Genomic DNA, 12,933 nt, shown 5'->3' with positions numbered 1-12,933 from the left:
CAAATCAAATCAAATCAAATCAAATCAAATTTTATTTGTCACATACACATGGTTAGCAGATGTTAATGCGAGTGTAGCGAAATGCTTGTGCTTCTAGTTCCGACAATGCAGTAATAACGAGCAAGTAATCTAACTAACAATTCCAAAAAAAAACTACTGTCATACACAGTGTAAGGGGATAAAGAATATGTACATAAGGATATATGAATGAGTGATGGTACAGAGCAGCATAGGCAAGATACAGTAGATGATATCGAGTACAGTATATACATATGAGATAAGTATGTAAACCAAGTGGCATAGTTAAAGTGGCTAGTGATACATGTATTACATAAGGATGCAGTCGATGATATAGAGTACAGTATCAACGTATGCATATGAGATGAACAATGTAGGGTAAGTAACATTATATAAGGTAGCATTGTTTAAAGTGGCTAGTGATATATTTACATCATTTCCCATCAATTCCCATGATTAAAGTGGCTGGAGTAGAGTCAGTGTCATTGACAGTGTGTTGGCAGTAGCCACTCAATGTTAGTGGTGGCTGTTTAACAGTCTGATGGCCTTGAGATAGAAGCTGTTTTTTCAGTCTCTCGGTCCCAGCTTTGATGCACCTGTACTGACCTCGCCTTCTGGATGGCAGCGGGGTGAACAGGCAGTGGCTCGGGTGGTTGATGTCCTTGATGATCTTTATGGCCTTCCTGTAGCATCGGGTGGTGTAGGTGTCCTGGAGGGCAGGTAGTTTGCCCCCGGTGATGCGTTGTGCAGACCTCACTACCCTCTGGAGAGCCTTACGGTTGAGGGCGGTGCAGTTGCCATACCAGGCGGTGATACAGCCCGCCAGGATGCTCTCGATTGTGCATCTGTAGAAGTTTGTGAGTGCTTTTGGTGACAAGCCGAATTTCTTCAGCCTCCTGAGGTTGAAGAGGCGCTGCTGCGCCTTCCTCACGATGCTGTCTGTGTGAGTGGACCAATTCAGTTTGTCTGTGATGTGTATGCCGAGGAACTTAAAACTTGCTACCCTCTCCACTACTGTTCCATCGATGTGGATGGGGGGGGGGTGTTCCCTCTGCTGTTTCCTGAAGTCCACAATCATCTCCTTAGTTTTGTTGACGTTGAGTGTGAGGTTATTTTCCTGACACCACACTCCGAGGGCCCTCACCTCCTCCCTGTAGGCCGTCTCGTCGTTGTTGGTAATCAAGCCTACCACTGTTGTGTCGTCCGCAAACTTGATGATTGAGTTGGAGGCGTGCATGGCCACGCAGTCGTGGGTGAACAGGGAGTACAGGAGAGGGGCTCAGAACGCACCCTTGTGGGGCCCCAGTGTTGAGGATCAGCGGGGAGGAGATGTTGTTGCCTACCCTCACCACCTGGGGGGCGGCCCGTCAGGAAGTCCAGTACCCAGTTGCACAGGGCGGGGTCGAGACCCAGGGTCTCGAGCTTGATGACGAGCTTGGAGGGTACTATGGTGTTGAATGCCGAGCTGTAGTCGATGAACAGCATTCTCACATAGGTATTCCTCTTGTCCAGAGATGGGTTAGGGCAGTGTGCAGTGTGGTTGAGATTGCATCTGCCTGTGGACCTATTTGGGCGGTAAGCAAATCTGGAGTGGGTCAAGGGTGTCAGGTAGGGTGGGAGGTGATATGGTCCTCTGATCAGTCTCTCAAAGCACTTCATGATGACGGATGTGAGTGCTACTGGGCGGTAGTCGTTTAGCTCAGTTACCTTAGCTTTCTTGGGAACAGGAACAATGGTGGCCCTTGAAGCATGTGGGAACAGCAGACTGGTATAGGGATTGATTGAATATGTCCGTAAACACACCGCCAGCTGGTCTGCGATGCTCTGAGGGCGGCTGGGGATGCCGCCTGGGCCTGCAGCCTTGCGAGGGTTAACACGTTTAAATGTCTTACTCACTTCGCTGGGTAGTGAAGGAGAGACCGATGTTTCCGCTTGCAGGCCGTGTCAGTGGCACTGTATTGTCCTCAAAGCGGCAAAAAAGTTATTTAGTCTGCCTGGGAGCAAGACATCCTGGTCCCGTGACTGGGCTGGGTTTCTTCCTGTAGTCCGTGATTGACTGTAGACCCCTGCCACATACCTCTTGTGTCTGGAGCCGTTGAATTGAGATTCTACTTTGTCTCTGTACTGGCGCTAGCTTGTTTGATAGCCTTGCGGGGAGGGAATACGCACTGTTTGTATTCAGTCATGTTACCAGACACCTTGCCCTGATTAAAAGCAGTGGTTCGTGCCTTCAGTTTCACACGAATGCTGCCATCAATCCACGGTTTCTGGTTAGGGAATGTTTTAATCGTTGCTATGGGAACGACATCTTCAACGCACGTTCTAATGGAACTCCCGCACACCGTATCAGCGTATTCACAATGTTGTTGTCTGACGCAATACGAAACATCTCCCAGTCCACGTGGTGGAAGCAGTCTTGGAGTGTGGAGTCAGCTTGGTCGGACCAGCGTTGGACAGACCTCAGCGTGGGAGCTTCTTGTTTTAGTTTCTGTCTGTAGGCAGGGATCAACAAATGGAGTCGTGGTCAGCTTTTCCGAAAGGGGGCGGGGCAGGGCCTTATATGCGTCGCGGAAATTAGAGTAACAATGATCCAGGGTCTTTCCACCCTGGTTGCGCAATCGATATGCTGATAAAATTTAGGAGTCTTGTTTTCAGATTAGCCTTGTTAAAATCCCCAGCTACAATGAATGCAGAGCCATCGATGTGTCTGCTTGGGGGGGGATATATACGGCTGTGATTATAATCGAAGAGAATTCTCTTGGTAGATAATGCGGTCTACATTTGATTGTGAGGAATTCTAAATCAGGTGAACAGAAGGATTTGAGTTCCTGTATGTTTCTTTCATCACACCATGTCACGTTGGCCATAAGACATACGCCCCGCCCCTCTTCTTACCAGAAAGATGTTTGTTTCTGTCGGCGCGATGCGTGGAGAAACCCGCTGGCTGCACCGCTTCGGATTGCGTCTCTCCAGTTAGCCATGTTTCCGTGAAGCAAAGAACGTTACAGTCTCTGATGTCCCTCTGGAATGCTACCCTTGCTCGGATTTCATCAACCTTGTTGTCAAGAGACTGGACATTGGCAAGAAGAATGCTAGGGAGTGGTGCACGATGTGCCCGTCTCCGGAGTCTGACCAGAAGACCGCTTCGTTTCCCTCTTTTTCTGAGTCGTTTTTTTTTTTTGGTCGCTGCATGTGATCCACTCGGTTACACTGGTTGTGAGGCAGAACACCGGATCCGCATCGCGAAAAACATATTCTTGGTCGTACTGATGGTGAGTTGACGCTGATCTTATATTCAGTAGTTCTTCTCGGCTGTATGTAAAGAAACCTAAGATGACCTGGGGTACTAATGTAAGAAATAACACGTAAAAAACAAAAAACTGCATAGTTTCCTAGGAACGCGAAGCGTGGCGGCCATCTCTGTCGGCGCCGGAAGCCATCACCGCATAGTTAAATATCAGAAAACAAATAATTCAGTAACATCCATTATGGTTATGGGCTATGTCGATATTGCCTATATGAATGTATAGTTAAATATCAGAAAACAAATCATTCAGTAACATCCATTATGGTTATGGGCTATGTCGATATTGCCTATATGAATGTATAGTATGAATGCAGCTGCCTCTGTATTGAAGCCATTGGATGCAGTGAGATGTTTTTGGGCGATAGGTGATGCAGCCTGGAATCGAAATAGGGTCTGCAGTGATGCCTACTAGCACTGAGATGAAGTGCCTTCTATCGCTGCGGCACTCGGGAGCCCTATTGATGTAATCTGCAAAAGAGACCATGGTCTCAGCATGACACCCCGGTTACATAAAGATTGAATAAAATAAATAGGCTCTGGTCTAAAGTAGTGCAGTATATAGGGCCCTGGTCTAAAGTAGTGCACTATATAGGGAATAGGGTGCCATTTGGGACTGAATCATTGGGTGAATGATTGTGGTCTAACTGTAACACAACTCAAACAAATGATCAAATCTAAAATCGAATCAAATCTTATTTGTCACATGCTTTACAACAAACAGAATGGCACCAGAGGAGATGTCTGACGTTTTACGGACTCCTAACCAATTGTGCTATTGTGTGTGTTTCTTCACGTTATTTGTAACTTATTTTGTACATACTTGTCACGCCCTGACCTTAGAGAGCCTTTTAATGTCTCTATTTTGGTTTGGTCAGGGTGTGATTTGAAGTGGGCATTCTATGTTTTGTTATCTATGATTTTGTATTTCTATGTTTTGGCCGGGTATGGTTCTCAATCAGGGACAGCTGTCTATCGTTGTCTCTGATTGGGAACCATACTTAGGTAGCCCTTTTTCCCTCCTTTCTTAGTGGGAAGTTGTCTTTGTTTATGGCACACAGCCTTTAGCTTCACGGTTTGTTTTGTAGTGTTTATTGTTTTGTTCGGCGTCTTTTCTAAATGAAATAATATGTACGCTCACCACGCTGCACTTTGGTCCTCTTCCTTCAACAGCGGTGACAATACTTTTTCTGCCACCATCTATTGTGACCGAAAAGAGATTCTGGATATCAGGACAGCGACTACTCACCTCATACTGGACGAAGATTTTTCTTTAACGAGTTGGACGCAAAGGATTTACTTCAGACACCCGACAAGGCCCAAATCACCGCCATTCGCATGAGAAAGAGACAGAGATATCGGAGCCGTAGGTCGTGGTGTCTTGTAAGGATCTGACGGCGAATGTGTAATCTGCCACTACCATCAGTCCTATTTGCCAACGTACAATCATTGGATAACATAATAGACAAGCTACGATCACAAAGATCCTACCAACGGGACATTAAAAACTGTAATATCTTATGTTTCACTGAGTCGTGGCTGAACGACGACACGGATAACATACAGCTGGCAGGGTTTACGTTGCATCGGCAAGATAGAACAGCTGCCTCCGGTAAGACAAGGGCTGGTGGTCTGTGTATATTTGTAACCAACAGCTGGTGCACGAATCTGATATTAAGGAAGTCCACGGTTTTGCTCTCTTTTTAGGTAGAGTATCTCATGATACGCTGTAGACCACACTATTTACCAAGAGTTTTCATCTATATTTTTCGTAGCTGTCTATTTACCACCATAAACTGATGCTGGTACAAAGACTGCACTCAATAAGCTGTATAAGGTCATAAGCAAACAGGAAAACCCTCATCCAGAGGCGGCACTCCTAGTGGCCGGGGACTTTAATGCAGGGAAACTTAAATCTGTTTTACCTAATTTCTATCAGCATGTTAAATGTGCAACCAGAGGGGGAAAAAAAGTTAGGCCACCTTTACTTCACACACAGAGACGCGTACAAAGCTCTCCCTCGCCCTCCATTTGGCAAATCTGACCATAATCCCATCCTCCTGATTCCCGCTTACAAGCAAAAACTGAAGCAGGAAGCACCAGTGACTCGGTCAATGAAGAAGTGGTCCGATGACCAGATGCTAAGCTACAGGACTGTTTTGCTATCACAGACTGGAACATGTTCCGGGATTATTCTGATGGCATTGAGGAGTACACCACATCAGTCACTGGCTTCATCAATAAGTGCGTTGATGACGTCGTCCCCAAAGTGACCGTACGTAAGACAACATCCGCGCGGAGCTAAAGGGTAGAGCTGCCTCTTTCAAGGAGTGGGATTCTAACCCAGACGCTTATAAGAAATCCTGCTATGCTCTCGACCCGCTCCACTACAGCCTTGTCGATGTGGATGGGGGCGTGCTCACCCCTCCCTTTCCTGTTGTCCACGATCAGCTCCTTTGTCTTGCTGACGTTGAGGGCGAGGTTGTTGTCTTGGCACCACACTGCCAAGTCTCTGACCTCCTCCCTATAGGCAGCCTCATAGTCATTGGTGATCGGTCCTAACGCGTTTGTGTCATCACCAAACTTGATGATGGTGTTGGGGTCGTGCATGGCCACACAGTCGTGGGTGAACAGGGATTACAGGAGGGTACTAAGCACACACCCCTGAGGGGCTTCCGTGTTGATAGTCAGCGTGGCAGAGGTGATGTTGCCTTCTACAACACATAGCACTGTAGACTAGCCCAATCAATAGACGGTAAGGTTAAACATTATACCGCCTATTCACGAAGCTCTGTCACCTGTGGGGAACTTTTTGCTAACTGTGCTAAACTGTGCTAACTGTGCTATCTGTGCTAAATGTGCTAAACGGTGCTAACTGTGCTCAGTAAGTGTGTCTTTTGTATTTCTCATTTAGATGAAAGTTAAAGGTACCACATTGTTTGGATAGTCAATCTACAGATGCTCTACAGACTATCAGTAACATTTCAACTAAGTATCTACTAACCCTAGCCCTAATCCTAACCTTAACCATTATCCTAACCCTATCCTTAACCCTAACCCTAAAAGTAACCGAAGCAGTTGTTTATCAACAGATAGTTTGTTGTAGAGCATCTCCAGATGGACTACACAGACTATCCAAATAAAATGTGACCAAGTTCAGTTCCAAATGTTTCCAAAACCTCATCGCAATTGAGGTGCATTTGCGTTTAGAGCGTAGGGATAATAGTTTACCTGGAGCCAGCTGTGGTCCGTACCATCAGCTGAGAACCCAAAATGGGGTCGGTCTGTAAGGTGGGTATACCACCCCCTGGGTAATAGAGAGCTAACTACACATTCTGCATCATCACCTAACAGCCCACAACACATACTGCATCATCACCTAACAGCCCACAACACATTCTGCATCATCACCTAACAGCCCACAACACATTCTGCATCATCACCTAACAGCCCACAACACATTCTGCATCATCACCTAACAGCCCACAACACATTCTGCATCATCACCTAACAGCCCACAACACATTCTGCATCATCACCTAACAGCCCACAACACATTCTGCATCATCACCTAACAGCCCACAACACATTCTGCATCATCACCTAACAGCCCACAACACATTCTGCATCATCACCTAACAACCCACAACACATTCTGCATCATCACCTAACAGCCCACAACACATACTGCATCATCACCTAACAGCCCACAACACATTCTGCATCATCACCTAACAGCCCACAACACATTCTGCATCATCACCTAACAGCCCACAACACATTCTGCATCATCACCTAACAACCCACAACACATTCTGCATCATCACCTAACAGCCCACAACACATTCTGCATCATCACCTAACAGCCCACAACACATTCTGTATCATCACCTAACAGCCCACAACACATTCTGCATCATCACCTAACAGCCCACAACACATTCTGCATCATCACCTAACAGCCCACAACACATTCTGCATCATCACCTAACAGCCCACAACACATTCTGCATCATCACCTAACAGCCCACAACACATTCTGCATCATCACCTAACAGCCCACAACACATTCTGCATCATCACCATTACCTACGTTACCTACTATGTTACAGTCTCCCCAACCAGACAACACTGACCACGTTACAGTCTCCTCAACCAGACAACACTAACCACATTACAGTCTCCCCAACCAGACAACACTAACCACATTACAGTCTCCCCAACCAGACAACACTAACCACATTACAGTCTCCCCAACCAGACAACACTGACCACGTTACAGTCTCCCCAACCAGACAACACTGACCACGTTACAGTCTCCCCAACCAGACAACACTGACCACGTTACAGTCTCCCCAACCAGACAACACTGACCACGTTACAGTCTCCCCAACCAGACAACACTGACCACGTTACAGTCTCCCAACCAGACAACACTGACCACGTTACAGTCTCCCCAACCAGACAACACTGACCATGTTACAGTCTCCCCAACCAGACAACACTAACCATGTTACAGTCACCCCAAACAGACAACACTGACCAAGATTATATCATGACTGACAACTGAGTTAGTGACACACACGCACGAGAACGCTCACACACACACACACACACATGCACACACACACACACAAACAAACACACCTGATTTGTCATACACATGTTTACTATCTAACAGTAATACTGTGCTGGCATCTACTGCAATAAACACATTACAGAAAAGGTATGGAGAAACAGTGAAACAGTGTGGAGAAACAGTGTGGAGAAACAGTGTGGAGAAACAGTGAAACAGTGTGGAGAAACAGTGTGGAGAAACAGTGAAACAGTGTGGAGAAACAGTGTGGAGAAACAGTGTAGAGAAACAGTGTGGAGAAACAGTGTGGAGAAACAGTGTGGAGAAACAGTGTGGAGAAACAGTGAAACAGTGTGGAGAAACAGTGTGGAGAAACAGTGTGGAGAAACACTGTGGAGAAACACTGTGGAGAAACACTGTGGAGAAACAGTGAAACAGTGTGGAGAAACAGTGTGGAGAAACACTGTGGAGAAACAGTGAAACAGTGTGGAGAAACAGTGTGGAGAAACAGTGAAACAGTGTGGAGAAACAATGTGGAGAAACAGTGTGGAGAAACAGTGTGGAGAAACAGTGTGGAGAAACAGTGTGGAGAAACAGTGTGGAGAAACAGTGTGGAGAAACAGTGTGGTGAAACAGTGTGGAGAAACAGTGTGGTGAAACAGTGTGGAGAAACAGTGTGGAGAAACAGTGTGGTGAAACAGTGTGGAGAAACAGTGAAACAGTGTGGAGAAACAGTGTGGTGAAACAGTGTGGAGAAACAGTGTGGAGAAACAGTGTGGTGAAACAGTGTGGAGAAACAGTGTGGTGAAACAGTGTGGAGAAACAGTGTGGAGAAACAGTGTGGAGAAACAGTGTGGAGAAACAGTGTGGAGAAACAGTGTGGTGAAACAGTGTGGAGAAACACTGTGGAGAAACAGTGAAACAGTGTGGAGAAACAGTGTGGAGAAACACTGTGGAGAAACAGTGAAACAGTGTGGAGAAACAGTGTGGAGAAACAGTGAAACAGTGTGGAGAAACAGTGTGGAGAAACAGTGTGGAGAAACAGTGTGGAGAAACAGTGAAACAGTGTGGAGAAACAGTGTGGAGAAACAGTGTGGAGAAACAGTGTGGTGAAACAGTGTGGAGAAACAGTGTGGAGAAACAGTGTGGAGAAACAGTGTGGAGAAACAGTGTGGAGAAACAGTGTGGAGAAACAGTGTAGAGAAACAGTGAAACAGTGTGGAGAAACAGTGTGGTGAAACAGTGAAACAGTGTGGAGAAACAGTGTGGTGAAACAGTGAAAACAGTGTGGGAAACAGTGAAGTGAAACAGTGAAGTGAAACAGTGTGGAGAAACAGTGAAACAGTGTGGTGAAACAGTGAAACAGTGTGGTGAAACAGTGAAACAGTGTGGAGAAACAGTGAAACAGTGTGGTGAAACAGTGAAACAGTGTGGTGAAACAGTGAAACAGTGTGGTGAAACAGTGAAACAGTGTGGTGAAACAGTGAAACAGTGTGGTGAAACAGTGAAACAGTGTGGTGAAACAGTGAAACAGTGTGGAGAAACAGTGAAACAGTGTGGAGAAACAGTGAAACAGTGTGGTGAAACAGTGAAACAGTGTGGTGAAACAGTGAAACAGTGTGGTGAAACAGTGAAACAGTGTGGTGAAACAGTGAAACAGTGTGGTGAAACAGTGAAACAGTGTGGTGAAACAGTGAAGTGAAACAGTGAAGTGAAACAGTGTGGAGAAACAGTGTGGTGAAACAGTGAAACAGTGTGGTGAAACAGTGAAGTGAAACAGTGAAGTGAAACAGTGTGGAGAAACAGTGAAACAGTGTGGAGAAACAGTGAAACAGTGTGGTGAAACAGTGAAACAGTGTGGAGAAACAGTGAAACAGTGTGGTGAAACAGTGAAACAGTGTGGTGAAACAGTGAAACAGTGTGGTGAAACAGTGAAACAGTGAAACAGTGAAACAGTGTGGTGAAACAGTGAAACAGTGTGGTGAAACAGTGAAACAGTGTGGTGAAACAGTGAAACAGTGTGGTGAAACAGTGAAACAGTGTGGTGAAACAGTGAAACAGTGTGGAGAAACAGTGAAACAGTGTGGTGAAACAGTGAAGTGAAACAGTGTGGAGAAACAGTCAGATCACTGATATTGACATGCAACTTGTGACCCTGATGAACTGTAGTTGAGGAGTCATGTCTGGAACATACTGCTGACTACCAGAAGAGGGAGACAAACACCAGTGTAACCAACAACCTTTTTTATTATAAGTCAGTTAAGAACAAATTCTTATTTTCAATGACGGCCTAGGAACAGTGGGTTAACTGCCTTGTTCAGGGGCAGTACGACATATTTTTACCTTGCCAGCTCGGGGGATTCGATCTTGCAACCTCTCGGTTACTATTCCAACGCTCTAACCACTAGGATACCTGCCGCCCCACAACCTGACAGAGCCAAGACGGTTATGAGAAACAGTTTTTTTTTACCAGACAATTAGCATGAGTTTAGCTGATCAGAGCTCAGTCATTAGAGTTCATTAAACACATTGGCAGGCATCCAGGCCATGACGTAATATACAACCCATAACTACATGACAGTGGAGGCTGCTGAGGGGAGGACGGCTCATAATAATGTCTGGAACTAAGTAAATGGAATGGTATCAAACATATGGAAACCATGGAAACCATGTGACATATGGAAACCATGGAAACCATGTGTTTGATGTATTTGATACCATTCTGCTTTTTACGCTCCAGCCATTACCACGAGCCCGTCCTCACCAATTAAGGTGCCACCAACCTCCTGTGCTACGTAATCCATATTATAAACTGGGTGGTTGGAGCCCTGAATGCTGATTGGTTGAAAGCCGTGGTATATGAGACCATATACCACAGGTATGACAAAACATTACTTTTTACTGCTCTAATTATGTTGGTAACCAGTTTCTAATAGCAATAAGGCCCTCTGGGGTTTGTGGTATATGGCCATATATACCACGGCTAAGGGCTGTATCCAGGCACTCCACGTTGCGTCGTGCTTAAGAACTGCCCTTAGCCGTGAGGAGACCCTACTCTTTCCTGTTTTCAATCTAGAGGCTCCAGTCACAAAGGACCTGAACTATCAATCAATACTCGATCTTCCTCAAACACTCAAAACACACTCACACATATACACACATGCGCACGCACGCACACACACACACACACACACACACACACACACACACACACTACACACATTCAAACTCATACACACGTGCACATGCACGTGCACGTGCACACGCACACACACACACACACACACACACACACACACACACCTTTCTCATGTCCATAGATGAACTCTTCCTTTGTCTTCCTCATGTTTGTTAGTTTCTGTAAGTTTGTGTGAGTCATTTGGCAGCGTGTGTAATCATAATCATGCCGCTAAAAGCCTTAAAATGCATTGCATTTCTTAAATAAAATATCACAGGTCGAGACGAACTTGTAACATCGAGTTGAGTTTTTTTGTACTCCTGGCCTGGAGGCCTACTCTTGCCTGACGACTCACCCTGAGTTGAATTCCGCTGCTCTACGATCACTACATACACCCATCGGTTTCCGGGACCAATCAGAATGGCCAGAATGTGTTCCCTTTCTGAAAATCGTCCGGGATGGAGGCAAATCCAGACTTTTTGTCTGATAATGTTTTAATGTTTTGATGAAATACTTTTTTAAAGGTGCATTTTAGATGATCCCAGTGTGAGGGGTTGAGTTTTTACCCTGTTCAGGTAGCTTAGTGCTCATTTTCAGGAGAGACTAGGCTGGAGTGACATGTTGCACCACGGCTCTCTTCAACTCAACTGTGTGAGGAATGATTAACATTGGCAAAGTTACAGTATAGGTGTGTCACGTCTACTCCCACTCCTCCCCTCTCGGGCGTTCGAACGTCGCAGGTTTACTATCCACCGGTCCTGGGAATCATCATGAGGCTCACCTGGACTCTCCATTACCTCACTCATTACCTCCCCTTTATCTGGCACTCCCTTAGGTTCCTTCCCCAGGTAGGATAGTTTCTGTTGTTCATGTCTAGAAGCTACTCCTGTGTTGTATGGGTCCATGTTATTTGTTATATTAAACGGCTCTACTCCCAGTGTCTACGTTTCAAGGCGCTCTGCTTTAGAAGCCAATAGCTTCACCTAATTGGCCATTTAGTTATCTGTTTTATTATTTAGAAATGTCAGTGTTGTTTATAAACATCCACTGTCGCTCAGTGGGTTGAGCACGGCTCTTGCGGGTTTGATTCCTGCAATCACCTGTATGTAAAATGTACGCATGACTGTGAGTCGCTTTGGATAAAAGCATCTGCTAAATGACACATATGTAACTTTTATATTTTGTATCCAGCTTTTACTCACCTTCGGCACCTGTAAATAAGTACCACCATTTTGTACCTGAATCCTACCTGATTCCTGATGTTTGACATCCCCCTGATAAGACTGCACGGTTCACTATCCTACAGGTATCATTATTCTTTGCTAAATACCCCAATCACTTTATTTAAAAAAATACAAAAATAAACATGAGGATGATGTATCCAAAAAAACTATGTGTCCATTTCTGTATCACTCACCTTTAACAGACTTGTTTTATTTTCTCACCCAAATAGCCGGAGTAACATCAAAGGGAAACTTCAGCAGAATAACTGATCTTTACAACAGCCCTGAAGACAGACAGGACGTGAAGTGTTGCAGCATGGGTGGTGCTGTGGCATGTTTCCCCTCCCTGTGTCAGATGGTGCTTATCAGATTCAGAGAGGAAGGCCTACACAGTGTGACGGTTAGTTAGGCCTTCTACTGCTGCTGTGTCTGTACTGGATCAAATCCATGTCCTCCACCCCCACACAGTAAGGGAGAGTGGGGTAAGTTGAGACATGTTTTTTTACATACAGCATCACTACGTCAAGGGAAATATAGTTTTCTTTCTAACAAAGATATCTACATATATTTCAGGATGTTGTGTATCCCTGGAAATAATCTGAATGAATGTAAACATAACAGGTTTGAAAACATA

General features: G+C 45.3%; 1 long non-coding RNA gene across 1 annotated transcript; it reads left to right on the top strand.

The window, feature by feature from the left end:
* Positions 1-11,821: 11,821 nt before the first annotated feature.
* On the top strand, positions 11,822-12,639 carry LOC121846608. Its single transcript, XR_006083530.1, has 3 exons — positions 11,822-11,924; positions 12,268-12,382; positions 12,530-12,639. It is a non-coding gene; the product is annotated as an uncharacterized LOC121846608 (long non-coding RNA).
* Positions 12,640-12,933: the final 294 nt, after the last annotated feature.

This window comes from Oncorhynchus tshawytscha, linkage group LG05 (genome assembly GCF_018296145.1).
Source record: "Oncorhynchus tshawytscha isolate Ot180627B linkage group LG05, Otsh_v2.0, whole genome shotgun sequence".
NCBI lineage: Eukaryota > Metazoa > Chordata > Actinopteri > Salmoniformes > Salmonidae > Oncorhynchus > Oncorhynchus tshawytscha.
This window is presented reverse-complemented; position numbering and strand designations above follow the sequence as displayed.